Source organism: Gopherus evgoodei, chromosome 6 (assembly GCF_007399415.2).
Source record: "Gopherus evgoodei ecotype Sinaloan lineage chromosome 6, rGopEvg1_v1.p, whole genome shotgun sequence".
NCBI lineage: Eukaryota > Metazoa > Chordata > Testudines > Testudinidae > Gopherus > Gopherus evgoodei.
The window spans coordinates 47,967,730-47,983,339 of NC_044327.1; positions in this window are offsets into that span (position 1 = coordinate 47,967,730).

Consider the following 15,610-nt stretch of genomic DNA (forward strand, 5'->3'; position numbering starts at 1 on the left):
AACAAGTACTGCAACTTCAACCCAAACCGGGTGGGTTTACAACAGGTCCAGGACTGGCTCCAGGGTTTTTGCTGCCCCAAGCTGTGGGGGAAAAAAAACCCACAATCGTCGGCAGCTCCACCATGCTGCTTTCTTGTTTGGCGGCAATTTGGCAGCGGGTCCTTCCCTCTGAGCGGGACCAAAGGACTTGCCACAGAAGAGACTGATGTGCTGCCCCTTCCCCTTGGCCACCCCAAGCACCTGCTTGCTGAGCTGGTGCCTAGAGCCAGCCCTGAACAGGTCACACTCAATCATTTCTACTCCATAAAAATCAAGCAGTCAAAGCTGTGGTTATGTTATTTATACGTTTAAAAAACATTGCAATGCTGTGTACATGCACACACTTAATGAAAGTGTTGCCATAAAGAGCAAGATTAAACTCAGTGAAATAGTTCCCTTTACTTTAATGGAATTACACAGATGGGTAAAGCAAGATTTGACTCTAAATATAAAACTGAGGAAACAGGCTAGTTCATATGACTGTCAGTGGGATAAGGAAACTCATCTTTAATTGGCCTAGATTGTTAGTAAAAGTTGTGATTGATGTGCTGATGGTGATTCAGTAGCCTGTGTAAGATAATATCTAGCTCTTCTACTGCACTTTTCATCAGTAGATCTCAAAGAGATTTGTAATCTTTAATCCATTTTTCCTCACAATATTGCTGTGAGGTAGAGAAATGTTATCCCCATTTTACAGATCAGGAACTGAGGCACAAAGCAGCTAAGTAACTTACCTAAGATCACATAGGAAAGCTGTAGCATCACAGACTTCAAGGTGTTAGTGCCTTAGCCACTGGACAAATCTTGGTAGTTTTAGTTCACTTCCTAAACAAGTGACCCTATCATACCACTGGCAGTTTTTCTAGTTTCTGATTCGTAAAGGAAATCCTCAGCTTAATTTTTCCTCCTGCTTTCTTGCTTTTTCAATGCAGATTTGAGCCATGGCTATACTAGAGAGTTGCAGCGCTGGTGAGGGGGATACAGCGCTGCAACTTAGGATGTGGCCACACTTGCAAAGCACAGCCAGCGCTGCAACTCCCTGGTTGCAGTGCTGGCTGTACACCAGGTCGAGCCTCGGGTGTAGCGATTCCAGCGCTGGTGATCCAGCGCTGGTCAGCAAGTGTGGACCCCACCAGCGCTTTTATTGACCTCCGGGGTATAAGGAGGTATCCCAGAATTCCTGTCCACAACAAACCGGAAGAAAGGGAGAGCTCGGAGTTCAGCCAAACTGCTTATTTAAAAAACAAACACAGCTCCTGTTTGCTGAGCGAGCGGAGGCAGGCAGGGGAATTACTTTGGAATGTTCACAGCTGTTTGCTTGAAGAGAGAAACAGCACGCTCACACGGGGGAGGGGGAAGTCCATGTTGAGCACATGCTTATCTGGTCTGAGGGCTATTTAGGAGTACATAATTTGCATTTAGTGAATGAGAGGGGTGGGGGAAGGGGGTCAGAACTTTTAAAATGATTGAAGGTAGGCACTGTGAGTCTTCCAGTTCTTAGAACTTGCAAGGCAGGGAGCTGAGAACAGTGTCAACTCCAAAAATCCATTCTGTCTGTCTCCTCCACGGTCCCTGTCACATTCCACCCCACCCCCCTCTTTTGAAAAGCATGTTGCAGCCACTTGAATGTTGGGATAGCTGCCCACAATGCACCACTCCTAACAGCGCTGCAAATGTGGCCACACTGCAGCGCTGGCCCTACACAGCTGTACGAACACAGCTGGAACTACCAGCACTGCAGAACTGTAAGTGTAGCCATGGCCTTGGTCAATCTAACCTTAAATGCCAATAGACCTTTTACCTTCCCACCTAAGCCACTTAGAAATGCAAAAATTATGGGTTCTTATTTTAATTTTCTGAGTTTCTATGTATGTAAAACAAGAGGTACATTTTTCCTCTGGAGACTGGAATGTTGTATTGGTACACCAATGAGAAAATATGCACTAGGACTGTCTGCTGTCCCTGCTAATTTTGTACATATATCAGGTGAAACTTCCTGTTGATTACATTAATTATGAAAGGGCCAGATTCTGCCATTCTCATTGTTGCTCTGAGTGTTATTTTGATCCTCAAGTAATCCCACTGAAATCTCTGACTCTGAACACAAGTTTAATACTTAGGAATTCAGCCCCTTCATCCTTTTCTATGCCATTCATATACTCACACTTTTTTCACTCTTTCATTCACTCTCCTAATTTCAGTCTAGTTATCCCCATTCACTGTTTCCTCTTAATTCTTCCTCTTTTTCCTCTCATTCAGTCTCCCTTACAATCATTCAATTCAAGCTCTTCTTCATCCCATCTTTCTCCCCACTGCCTTCCTCTTAACTCATCTCCCTTTATCTCTTATTCACATCCTATTCTGTCTCACCCATCTGCTCTAAACTGCTTCACACATTCATCCACTTACACACACCTGCTCAGACTCATCTAGCTATCCACTCACATCCTTGTTCCTAGCCCAACCCCAGTCAAGAATTTTTGAGCAACTTTGCACCTATATTTCCCTCTCTCTCTAAAATGTTCCTTCCCCCATCTCCTGTTGTGAAAAAATCACTGACTATATCACCCTCTTCCTCTTTCCTCCTTAACAGAGCAGTGGCGTTAAATATGTCTGCTCCAAAAGTTCCTTGAAGTCAGTGGAAAAACTCCAAAGGACTTCAATGGGCATTGTCTTAAGCCCTGAATTTTTTAACACTTATTTGTGTCAGGTGTTTAAGATGGCTTTACATTACAGTCTGTAATTGTAAGAATACCACTTGTAGTTAATAGTAAAAATACTACTTATCTCTTTCTCCCCTCAGAGTTTAACTATTGCTAATACTAATATCTCCACCTGTTAATGTTTCTTACACTGTTTTTATATTTTTTGTCAAATTACTATTGCCAGATGAATTTAAAAGTGTTGGATTTTTAAATTTTTAGGTGCTTTTCTGGGTAGTGGCAAATTGCTTTTCAAACAAGATTACTTTCTTAACTCACTAATACAAACTGTCTGGGATGTTTCCCACATATCCAGCACATTTGGAAAACACAACACTGAGCTTTGGGTGTAATGCCCACATTCACACTGTGACTTCAATTCATAGCTTGTGTCTTTAACTATTTCACTCCTTCCCTTTCTTGTCAAATAAAAACACAGGAGAATTTATATTTATTTTCTATCATCAATTGTGTTAATTTTTACTTGGATGTCAACATTTATTAACTCTTTTACTGATGATCAATTTAGCAGATGCATCCAGCTATTCTGGTACAATGGAGAGAGTTCGAGTAGGATACCATAACATTTTTCCATTTTGACCTTGATTGGTCTGATCTGAAGTTATATCCTATGTTTCTGTAGTATGTAGCAAAAAGCTGCCTTTATTAATCAACCTATCAATTACATTATCAATATAATCATTCTTCTTCATGTATGCCAGTATTTTTATTTTGGCTCTAATCCACACACAGCCATGTAACTAAAGATCATTACAACATGTCAGAAGTTGTTAAAATACACAAGAGAGTATAGGGAGAAGAAAATCCCATATGAGAACAGTCATGGGAATGATTATATATGAAATAGGTGAAAAATAAGAAAATATTGAAGGGAAATTGATCAGAAAAAAATAATAATGGCAAATGTGAAATAGAATCACTAGAGTGTATGTGTGTATATAAAATGTGCCATTCTACTGGATGGAGAAATATAGAGAGAGGTTACCTGATAGTATGATTTTGTTTTATTAACACTCATTTGGAGTGGCCACATTACAATTGATAATGTTATGAATGAATTATGTATGCCATCTCAAGTGAATGCCAACAGAACTTTTATACCACTATTTTACAGGGAAAAAATGTGTTTTTAAATATTATTGATATTGTTTTTCATATCTCTGTGCCTATAACATCAGACACCTTATTTACACGTAGTCCAGCTGTGCAGGTCTCAAAGAGAAAATATAACCAATAAATCTCAGCAAAGAGTCCTGTGGCACCTTATAGACTAAGAGACGTATTGGAGCATGAGCTTTTGTGGGTCAATACCCACTTCGTTGGATCACATGCATCTGACGAAGTGGGTATTGACCCACGAAAGCTCATGCTCCAATACGTCTGTTAGTCTATAAGGTGCCACAGGACTCTTTGCTGATTTTACAAATCCAGGCTAACACAGCTACCCCTCTGATACTTGACAATAAATCTTAGAATCTTCTAAAAATTATCTAAAATAACATTCCTATACATAAGAATGCCATGACTGTAAGGTCTGCTATCTCAGGATAGGAGTTTCCAGATCTAGGTGCAAGTACTGGAAACCTGGGAATCTTCCCTTTCCAGTGGTTTAAAAGCTCCCATGTCTAGCCCTGCAAGTTTATGAGCTATACCAGGCCTTACAATTTTCTTTGGTGCAGGACTAAATGCTCCCATCTTGGTCCTTGGTCAAGCGTAATTTGGTGGGGAAAATTCACCAGGGTGTGGGGTAGAGGAAACATCTCTTTGGCAGGTTTTGAAAAAACATCACAGCTGTTTGAAGCTGCTCAGAGGTTTGGAATGTTAGAAGACATACAACAGGAGTTAGATTAATGGGCCAAAGTGCAGGTGAGGCACTCACAGGTGCATGGCAAATACAATTTATCAATGCATATATGGTATAATTCATACACATTACAATCACCAGCCAAATAAAACATGCAGCGTTAAAGAGCCAGGACCTTGGGCTTAAAAAACAAAACAAAAACAACAGACCTCTGTCACATTAACTAATGGAGTCTCTCCAAGAGAGATCATGTGATATAGATCTGTGGTTTGTTAGGATAGTTGCTACAAGGCAATATAATCAGGTGAGAAGGTCTGATTCCATCCAGAGAGGACAATGATGCATATATATTGACAAGTACATTAGTTGACTGACGTTTATACATCATTTGGTGAAGATTTAAAATGGCATATATATGCCATTTCTAACTGCCATTTACGCCTTTGAAAATCTTCCACTTTATGTAATGTATTTCTTCTATCTTGCGTTAATACCTTCAAATGGGATCCATTCTACAACTCCTTTCCTTCCAAGCATCACAGCTGTTTAATATCCAAACCCCTGACTCTTGTGAAACGTTCACTGTTTTTCTGTGGTTTGTGTGTTATTTCTGAATCACCTATTCTTTATTTCTGTATTTCCTATAAAATAAACCAACAATCCCTCTCAGCAGAGAGGGGTGATTTTTCTCTCTCTGCACAAGGTTCTGTTAATTTGTCTGAGTGTCTCTGAAATGGGAAAAGTTCACAAGCAGTCTGTTTCCCAAAATGTTGATGCTGCTTCTGAGAATCATATTTCTGCAGTTTTAGTTTATTTTCAAGTTTCAGGCTTTTCTACATGCTGTGATAGTCCTGCCTATTCATCCAGGGAAACTAGGGACACTACAGTGTACTCTATAGTCAAGAGGAAAAAACTAAACTTTTTGTCTAAACAACAGAGCTGCTTGACTATGAAGATTAGTGTGTGTACGTGTGTGTGTGTGCGTGTGCACGCACATTTATTATCATTGCAGATAGGAGAAAGCATTTTGTCTGACAAAGTTATAGCAGTGACTCAAACCAAACACAGAAAAATAACACAGCTATTACTGTCTGTGCAGGACTGAACTTGTTGGAGTGTGTTGGGTATTGCTCTCATTATACCATAGAATGGAATGTCATTTTTCTACAGCTAGACACTGGACACTAGATCCTCAGCTGGTGTAAATCAGCGTAGCTCCATTGACTTCAATGAAGCCACACCATTGGTTGTTTTTCAACAAATAAACATTGCTCTGCAGTATTTAAAACCCAAACAAGTCAGCTGTAAGAGCCAGAAAATGAAAAATACTATGAGCACAAGTGAAATTAAATGTATAGCTTTTCATTACCTATGCCGAGAGATATGCAAAAATAAAAAGCATGGAGACAAGTAAATTAGATTTTTAACATTCTTTCACTTTTAATAATCTAAGCTGGTGTTAGCAAGGTAAGTAAAAGGAATTTGTTTACATCATATGGGAAGACATTTTGTGTTTCATGTCTAATAGGTACAGCAGAAAATTCACATGGGGAGGCCGGGGGGATTAGTTATGGCAGCTTCCCCACACTGCCCTCTGGGCTGCAGCACTGCCCGGAATCTCTGTAGTGCTCTCGTGTGTCTTCCACCCTTGGCATGCCTCCTATGCCAGGCTTTGCCAGGGGCTCTGTGGGGCAGACTTGCAATTGTATTCCACAATGCCTGCATGAGAGGAATCCTCTCCTGGCTGGATAAGAGGCTTTTAGGGCCCCTTTATGCCACTCACACAAAGGGGCCAGAGCAGGGGGCTTATTTTTAAATTGACAATGTCCCTTTGCACAATTGTTTATTAATTTGTAAAAATAATGTGTTATGGTAATTTAAACAAGATATCTTGAGGAATTAGTTTAGGACTATATTTTTCCACGATCTTTTCTAGTGATTTCTATTTCCTGCTTCCCTTTTCCCCCTACTTCTTATTGTCTACCCACTTGAATTTTTTCTTGTAACACAGAAGTATGTATTTTGATAGTCATCTTATGCTATGTGACTATTACTGCAAACAACTTGTAGACATTCCAATATTTGAGCTACAGGCCATCTCTTGTGTTATTCAGACTTTTGGACATCAGTTTTTAAGATTCACCTGAACACTTTTACTAGGTCTATGAGTATTTGTGTATTTTATTTTTGGAGTAAAAGTATATATGGCAAAGTCATCCTCTGTGTGGGAAAACCTCAGGGGACTGGAAACTCATGGCCAGATTTTCAACTGATGTAAATTGGTTTAGCTACATTGAAATCAGCATACTATACTGATAGTACTGATTTATACCAAATATGGATCTGGCTGTCAAGTGAGTTTTAACTCTGTTTCCTTGAGGCCCTCACTGAGAGGGCATGATTTGGTACCCTTCCATCCCTACCAGGGAACTAAAAGAAGACCAAAAGAAAACATGAAGCCAATGCCTCCCCTCTCTACTACTGAACACCCCCTTTCAGGGGTATGGCTAATTGAATATTGGAGGGGAGAGGGAGACACATTCTGTAAGATAAGTTTTGTGCGGTTCTTTTTTGTGGTTCAAGGGACCGTGGTCATTCCTCCTCCCACCGAGCTCAGTAAGTGCAAGTCTTTGGCAGAGGAGCTTCTGTGGGATTCTGAAGAATTTGACCAGCAGTATTCCAGGGATATTTGGTGTTCATTACAACATATTTCCATAGTTCTCTTGTCCTTTATTCAAACTGTGTCCCAAATGTTTTGCAGTCCTTTATAACACTTATGTTTACCTTTATTAAACTGGTGATTTACTTTTATATCACATCCTTACCAACTAGCCAAATGTATGTTCAGTCTTAATTATTTGGCTGCTTGCCTATCTTTTCAATTTACTGTATATGGATTGTGAGATGAGCTGAAATATTCAGTTCAAATACTGATTATATTTCTACTATCACAAACTACCTTGTGTAATCATACTGTGAAAATACTTGTTGTTCCTGTACCTCTCACCATTCTCAGCAGGTGCCACAGAGAAAACATGAGTGAAGTTAATCACTGCCAAGATACTGAGGAAAGCAAAAATGTTCCCTAACTCCCTGCTGCTGTTGTGGGATGGTAGTGTACAGGGAGACTTTGGCAAACCAGTAAAGTGCCTGAAACCACTATGGCTTATTGTTAAAGGCAGCCTAGTCAGCAAACTGTATATTGGCCATTCAACAGTCTCAGCTTGATCAAGGCGGGGGGAGGGGGAGCGAGTTTTGGGGTGCCACAGAAAGGGCAGCTTGACCCTGCATCATTCCTGATAAGAATTGTGTTGAAGTTGCTGATACATGCGTTTTAAAAGAGCACGATGTACCCCGGGAATGTCTATTGAGGTCTCAAGACTGCCAACTCTGGAAAAACCCACACCTGGTTAATCAATAATCAGAAGGAACCTCTTGCTTGCCCATTGGAACTGCTTGCTTAACAAATTTTCTTTAAGGGACATGTCATTCTATTACTAATGTATAAATAAGGGGCGCAAGCTTGAGATAGTTGGACTCGTGTGGGGACTCTTTTGGACTCTCCCTCTGGATACATCTTGCGATCCCCACCAGCAGATGGAAGATTTGGCCACCAGAAACCTGCTGCTGTTTCACTCGAGAGCCACACTCAGCTTTGGTAATTATCAAGGGTTGGGGGTGTTTTACTAATCTGTTGTGGACGTGTGTAAGTGCTTGAGACTAAGTAAAGTGTAGCTTTAAGTGAAAGCACTCTTGTGTTGTCCTGTTTGTGCCAGCCATCTATCGGTCGGACGACCATGTCTCCCCTGATTTATTTCCTTACACCACCTCGCACAGAGTAAAAGTTACCAAGAGCTTTGGGTTAAAAGAATCCCGGGTAACAGTAGAATACTTGATCAATGTCAGCATTTTTGTAGCCTGATGCACAGGAACTGAGTGCAGCACACAGATGCAGAAAGCTGACTCTGTATGACATTCCCTTTTGCTTCTCTGTGAAAAGATTCTATGAATTGTATAAAAGGGCATAAGGTACAGAAAGCTAATCTCTTTGCCTTACATGCTCTCTCACTTTATCAGAATATCAGTTTCATATATATTAATATATTCTTCACTGATGCACACATAAAAAATACAATGTATATTTATACATTTAAGAACCTGAAAGTCCTTAACATCGTTCAAAACAATAGAAAAGGAAACTGATTTAAATTGTTGGAAGCAGGAATAAAAGTAGTAAATCTGTATATAAATATGGGTAAAATCATGTCTGAACCAATTTTCAGTGGTTTTGTGATGTAGACAACTGTCTGCTAGGAACTAGAATGTAATTACAAAACTCATATTCATTCATGACCTAAATCATGATTTGATCTTTGGTCTCCAGATATGAAGTGATAGTGCATTTAAAACTGAAAAAAAAACTTAGAATGCCTTTATTATTACAAAAATGAAATGATTAACATAATTAAAATAAAATAATATTGTGCTTAGAGACAAATGACATCATTCTACTACGTTAGCTACTACAGTTGGCACTGAAAGTCCTAATGCAAACATCCATTTTTCCTGTGAAATCTTGATTGTTAAGTGCAAATATTGTTGGTCTGAATTGAAATTTTACTACATTTCTTAGGATTCTTCAATACATCTTAGGATAACTAAGTTTATTTTTTTATTGGGGCATTACTGATTGTTTGGAACTAAAATGTGACCTATAGTGCATACAAATTTTTACCATTTGCAACATCCTTTCCTTGTAATCCCTTACTCCATCACACCAAGACATTTTGAAAAAGTTACCAAAGCTATCCTTTTGATGTTATGAAATAAGAAAAAAAATCAAATTTTATTATCTCTTCATACTGATTTAAATCAGCTAACTGACAAATATCCCAGAGTGATGCTGCTGAACAGACAGATGAGAAAGCAAAATCCTTCCATATTGCTTCTCAGAGCACGAGACATTCAGCAAAGTATAATGGTTGTCCAATGGAGGACAACATGGAGAACTGTGGGGGATGGGTGGAATGATAAGAGATATAAAGTAGATGAGTTTCTCTTATATACATAATCTGCCATATTGAAATAATTGTATTGAAAGTGTACATCATTGCCAAAGTGTAATAATTTTGTTTAGAAAAAAAGTAAATCGTTGCAGGTTCATAACCAATGAAATTGTTGCATGCAATTAACTATAGAGTAAGAGTGGGGAGTGAAGGGCAGGTTGAGTTACTTCTGGTATCACAGTGGTCTAGGACTTTGATATGGCATGGGTACATGCCTTGCTGCTGCATGACAGTGAGTAGTCTGTATGGCTGAGAACTTAAAAATTGGACAGTAAGAAGCTGTGAATCCCAATAATGTTGAACCTGGTGATATTCTGAATAAAGAGAGCTCTCAGCCATGCTTGTAGCAGTTTCCATTGCTTCACACTTACTCAACAGACATTTAGGCTTCAGAGTGTCACACAGGACAATCCTGGGATCTTATTATACACTTCTACCCCCAATATAACACGACCGGATATAACATGAATTTGGATATAACGCAGTAAAGCAGCACTCCGGTGGATCAAAGCAAGTTCGATATAACATGGTTTCATCTATAATGCGGTAAGATTTTTTGGCTCCCGAAGACAGCGTTATATCAGGGTAGAGGTGTATTGTGCCAATGCCCCCTCCAGTACAGCTGAGGGGATGTTCTAAAGTACCATGCCTGCATGTATTCCTCTCTGGTTTGGGTGTTTTCCCCCTTTGATTATGTGCGTCCAGAAACTCCTGACAAAAACCGTGTTACATGCAGAGGTGTGTTCCAACCATTTATATACAGTAACTCCTAGCTTAAATTGTAATTACGTTCCTGAAAAATGTGACTTTAAGCAAAATTATGTTAAGCAAATCCAATTTCCCCATAAGAATTAATGTACATGGGGGGGTTAGGTTCCAGGGAAATTTCTTTCACCAGACAAAATACTATATTTTATATTTATATACATACACACACAGTATAAGTGTTAAACAAACAATTTAATACTGTACACAGCAATGATGATCATGAAGCTTGGTTGAAGTGGTTAAGTCAAAGGGTGGAAGAGGGTGGGATATTTCCCAGGGAATGCCTTACTGCTAAATGATGAACTAGAACAGCTGAGCCTTCAAGAGTTAACACGTTGTTAATGTAGCCTCACAGTCTACAAGGCAGCACAAATGGAGGGAGGGGAGACAGCATGGCAGACAGAGACACACAGCATGTGTGTGTGTGTGTGAGAGAGAGAGAGAGAGAGAAAGAGAAAGAGATGGGCACTGCCCCTTTAAGTACAGTGACCCAAGTATATTTCCTTTTTAAGTAGATCAGCAAGTTGAGACAACAGCTGCTGCTAGCAAGCTCCTCTGTCCTGAGCCCTGTCTTGTCTTCCTTCCTTCCCCTGCTCTATGGAGATGGGGTAAGTGTAGGGTGACCAGATGTCCTGATTTTATAGGGACAGTCCTGATTTTTGGAGCTTTTTCTTACATAGGCACCTATTACCTCCACCTCCATCCTGATTTTTCACCCTTCTGTCTAGTCACCCTTGGTAAGCGGGGGGAAGGAGCAGGGGGAGAGGGACACCTTGACATTAGCGCCGCTCTTCTCAAGCCCTATACAGCAAGCATGAGGCTCCCCGGGAAGGAGCTCCAAGGCACAGGGCAGGAGCAGCACATGGCAGTGTGGGGGAGGAACAGCTGAACTGCCCAGCGACTGATTGATAGCTTGGGGTGCAGCTGCTGCACAGGGAGCTTAGGGGAGTGGGGAGCTGATGGAGGGCTGCCGTTCCACCCTGGTTCTAAGCCCCCACCAGCTAGCTCCAACAGGCTGCTCTTCCTGCAAGCAGTGGACAAAGCAGGCGGCTGCCAAACAACATTATAAGGGAGCATTACTCAACTGTAAATGAACATGCTCTCTAATTGATCAGCAATGTAACAACAAAACAACGTTAACCAGGATGACTTTAAGTGAGGAGTTACTGTACATCAGAAAAAAGAACAGACCATGATATTTACACAGTGCTTGGATTCCCATATACTAAGCACCATACTCTCAGCACTCTGATTTTTATGGCACTTGTGACTTGGCAAGACCTACTAATGTGTATTAAGTTATTTGGAATGTGTCAGACTTCTTCCATTTAATCTTATATCCAGACAAGCGTTCAAACCTTTGATGAGTTCTGATAATTTAGGTATCAACCTCTGTGGGTTAGAGTGTAGAACCAATCATCACATCATCCACATATAGCAGTTTGTTCTATGTGATCAATCTAACTTAATCTTTAAATATTTAAACACTCAATACTATTGAGGGCAAATATTTAGTTCTAATACTTTCTAGGTTTCCAGCTAAAGCTTTCTAACATATATGATATGCATAATTGTTATTAGAGTACACATGTGCACACAAAGTACATTGCTGTCCAGACATGAAAAGGAATTGGGTTTTTTAGGGCATCCTTCATGTAACTGGGTCTTAATCTACTATGGGTGGAATTGACCCCTTCCTGCACAAAGCCTGAGTAAATGGGCTTTACAGTAAATCCTTCAGGGAAGAAAGGACATAAAATTCACCCCACAATCTGTGGGCAGGCTGTAAACTGCACCCCCGTACCCCTCCAGCTACTATTCCAATCTCAAATAGAGGGTGTTCCTCTAACATACTCCATACATGAGTGGAGGGAGGGCTTTAGTCCACAAGATTTGCAAAAGCACTGATCGATTAGACCATCCCTCTTAGCCCCAGGTATACTGTTCTGTTCAGAGATAGTGAGGAGAAAAACTGTTACCAAAAATATCTAAAGTAGTATCCAGTATGGAGTGCCCAGGCAAGGAACTCAGTTACTATGATGCAGGGCATGATTTAAGAACCTAAACAAAAACATTTCCCAGTTTTATCACTCCTTGCATGTGCCATCTAACTGCCAACTATTACTCAAAAAGGTTCTGCAGTTATGTGGCATGCAGCCCCTGGAATGTAGCATTTTGAGGCAATGCTTGTAGAGAACAAGAGGTGCCGTTAGTGAGTAACCACTCCCATACACACCGCCACCACTTATACATTAGCCATAAACCTATCTCCATTTGTTTTATGTCTTCTTTTTATTTCCCATTCCTTCACTTAGTTTATTGAACAGTGCAATATAGTGTTTCTTTGACCTCCAAAAGGAAATACTACCCCAATATTCCAGTGCCTTCGCTGTTTAAAGAAACGGTTTGTCATCCACACTCTTTTGCCTGCAATATCCATAATTGCAAATTTCTGGAATGCACTCTTTTATAAATCTCTTCTCAGTTGTTTTAGCAATCCTTCTTAATTTATTGGTATTAACCTTTCTTTAACCTTGTCTATCTTCAGATTTAGTCCCTTCCTTATGACATCACAGACAAAATATCAATTTATTTTCCTATCTTTCTCTTGTTAAAATAGTGTTCTCTAGTTTGTTAAAATTCTTGCTGCCTCTACTGAATAGTTACATTGGATCATCTTAAAATCCATATTTATAGTGTATTTGATTCACAGCTAATAACCACTTACATCTATATAGTACCTTTTATTCCAAAGGGCTTTATAAACTAGACTTTACATAGTTTATAAAGCCCCTTGGGATAAAAGGCATGATTTAAGTGCAAGCTATTATTAGACAGATTCATTATATATTGAAGGTTTTACTACATTTACATGTAATTGTAATATTATATGCAAATATATTCCAAAACCAAAAATTATATTAAGATAGCATTAAGGTTGAGCACATATTAGTAACATAAAAGGATAAAGAAATATCACAGGGATGTTGTAATTATCCCAAATCCACAAAGTATGAACCCAGGATATTCAGAGTTAAGATTATACATAAAATAAATCCAAATATATATACATGCAAATGTACAATTAAATCACCAAAAGACCCTTAACTCTGCCCTGTAATAATGTCATGCAATAATCATACAATGTTGATGAAGTAATTTTACAGTTTGTGATTCCAGGTTAGTTTAAATTAGTTTTAAAAACAATAGTTTCTTCCCTCCTTTATTTCACCCTCCGCCCCAAGTGTCACCACAGGGCAGACTTAAGGGTGGTCAGGTGCCTTAACTGTGTGTTTGTTTTCTTTACTATGTTTTTCCCCCATTTCTTTTCATTTCATGGGTTTTCTTTTAAATGTAGCCTTAACTCTGAATATCATGGGTTTGTAATGCTTAGTTTGGAGATAATTACATCATTGTAATTTTTATTACCCTTAAGTTGCTGAAAGGTATCTTCAGTCTTAACTTCACCGTGGTGTAGGTTTAGTTTGGTTTTTTTTGTCTTGGGATTTTCTTTTTTTTTAATTTAAAATTTTATATATTAATACTAAACAAGAAACCAAAGAGAATACTACCTTGGGATACTTATAATGATTTGGAGATGTGAGCTATCAGCCATAAAAACATTTAAAAAACAACTTTCAAGTTCAGATTCACCAGTTGTCATAACTAGAAAGGGAAGGGTAACAACCCTCCTGTAAACAATACTATAAAATCCTTCCTGGCTAGAGGCACCAAAATCCTTTTACCTATAAAGGGTTAAGAAACTCAGGTAGCCAGGCACACACCTGACCTGAAGGACCAATAAGGGGAAAAGATACTTTTAAATCTTGGGGGTGTGTGTGTGGGGGGAGACTTTGTTTGTGTGCTCTTCATTTTTGGGTGTGTTTGCTTTTGGGACTAAGAGAGACTGGACATTAATTTATGTTTTCCAAATCTTTTTGCATAAGTCTTTCATATTTTAAACTTGTAAATAACAGCCAGGCATGGCGTGTTAGTTTTATCTTTGTTTTTTTTAACTTGTAAATGCTCCTTTTGCTAAAGGGTTTACCTTTGTTTGCTGTAACTTTGAACCTAAGGCTAGAGGGGGTTCCTCTGGACTTTTTGAATTTGATTGTCCTGTAAAGTTATTTTTCATTCTGATTTTACAAAGATAAAGTTTACTTTTTCTTTTAATAAAATTCTTCTTTTAAGAACCTGATTGATTTTTTATTGTTTTTAGATCCAAGGGTTTGGATCCATGTTCACCAGAACTAATTGGTGAGGGGATTACCAAGCCTTCTCAGGGAAAAGGGTGTAGGGGTTTCGGGGGATATTCTGGGGGAAGAGTAACTCCAAGTGGTTCTTTCCCTGTTTTTTGTTAAAGCACTTGGTTGTGGCAGAGTACCACGTTTTAACCTAAGCTGGTAGAAATAAGCTTAGGGGGCTTTCATGCGGGTCCCCACATCTGTACCCTAGAGTTCAGAGTGGGGAAGGAATCTTGACACCAGTACACCACAGCAATGCAAAGCAGCCAAAGCACACTGGTCAGTTAAACTGGGGCTATAGCTGCTTTTTTATCACCAGAACAGCACAAAACAGCTGAAATGTTCTGGTGAATCTGGCCTTTAATTGGTAGCTGATTTATTGGTTTGAAGGGTTGTTTTCGGAAGACTGGTGCTCTGTAAAAGGAAGTGTATTGGAAGGCTGTCTTCATGCATCCTTATGCTTCTACACTTTATGGGCTTTCCCTATGCTCCTGTTTCAGTTCCTCTGATAGCGTTGCCTCAGTGCGTAGTGCAGCCAAGGCAAGAGTGCAAAAAGGAGCTTTTCTAGCACTGATGCTCATCTAGTGTGCGGCCCCAGTACCTACAGAAAGCACTTATAGTGGGCTAAGTGATTCTCCAACCATGAACAAGAATGCACAATAAGATAGGTATATTACGCTCCTTAACTTCCTCTGAAGTGTCTGTTATTAATGGCTACCACAGACAGATGAACTGACTTGATTATGGACTAATGGTCATGTCTTTTTTTTTCTTGCTAAAATGTAGCTCATGCAAGTCAGAGTAAACAAACTTTGCTACTATTTTCAAACCTGAGTTGGATCATTTAGAAACATTGTTTATTCTCCGGTTGACTGTATATCAAAACTCTGCTATGAACAGGTTCTCACCTCAAATGATCAAATGTTACAAATTTGTTAAACGGTTGAGCAAAATTGCTTAGCAGCA